Source organism: Bombus pyrosoma, linkage group LG17 (assembly GCF_014825855.1).
Source record: "Bombus pyrosoma isolate SC7728 linkage group LG17, ASM1482585v1, whole genome shotgun sequence".
Classification (NCBI taxonomy): domain Eukaryota; kingdom Metazoa; phylum Arthropoda; class Insecta; order Hymenoptera; family Apidae; genus Bombus; species Bombus pyrosoma.
Genome location: NC_057786.1, coordinates 4,674,445 through 4,675,738, shown reverse-complemented (window position 1 = coordinate 4,675,738; position 1,294 = coordinate 4,674,445).

Sequence of the window (1,294 nt, the reverse complement as noted above, 5' to 3'; positions counted from 1 at the left end):
CGTTAATTTTCCATTTCCATGTATGGTAGTAAATATACGAGAGCGTTATGTTCTCTATCGTAGTCTATTTGTTACTTAGACGTAAATTTAGGAATTGTAATCGTGTGTCTGCAAGGCTAGGTATGGCTAGGTATGAGCCTCCTTTTGGCTAAGAGACAATCCTTTCTATGTGCGTTTTTAATGATTGTTTTAGTTCGTTTAATTGTGTTTGTTCGTCATTTAGGGCTTTGAGTATGCTTATTTTGAAGTATTCGATAAAGATTATTATGTTTAGTTGGGGTATGGTTACAATTGGGTCAGGATATTGAATTACGCGCTGTTACGCCACGAGGCTTTCCATTGGCCGTATTCCTAACCGTCGCTCGTGGCACCACAATGTCGCGAGCGAACCGTCTCAGCCCGACAAATATACAATGTAGCAGCGAGCATCAAACAGAGCGAGTTCTAGAAACGTCGATTCGTTCCGTTATTTTAAATTCACTCAGAAGGTGACACGCGTGATCATGGCGTTGTCACGTAAAATAAAAAAGAAATTTAAGAAAAAAAGAAACTTTTATTTTTTTCTTGTTTGCAATACACTTCCGAGCTCTAGGCGTGACTGTTCAAGACTGACTTGGATGATTTTTAGGGGGAGTATTTAAATTCTTTTATTCGTGGGAGTGGGAAAAGGCTTCGATCATATATCTCTGAGAACGGATAGAGTGAGCGGATATTATCCCGATGATCACTCATGCTAAGGCGCTTGGAATTTCGCTATCTTATCGCTTTGTTTAGTCGGATTTCGTCTTGGACATTTCGTCTGTGACAGCGTGATCGGCGGCGTGACCCGAGCATGGTGGGGATCGCCTCCCAGAGAACACAAAGGGCCCATCGAAGGGCAATCAGTATCGATTGACGATCCGAACGGAATGCACTAAGAAAATCTAACGAACGAAATTCAAGTCGCTAATCTACCAAATACATACAGAAATATTGTAAAGTCGAGTCGAATTATTGCATCATACTAACTGCATAATCCTTAAAATAATTTGTGGCGTTTCATTATTCTATTTTATATATTGTTTTTGTTAACCCTGTTAATTCAGAGTGTTAACCTCATTTAACCACCTCTGTTATCTTAACCGAAACAGGGGAACGACTAATTCGCGGCGTCGATTATCCGAATCGTGGCGAGAATTTACGCCTCTCGCTGACGCGCTTTCCTCGCGATCGCGTCTCTCCGCGAACGGTCGTAACACGCGCGGTAATATATTTCTTAGATGTGGTTGGTCTTCGCAGACTTGATTTCTGTTTA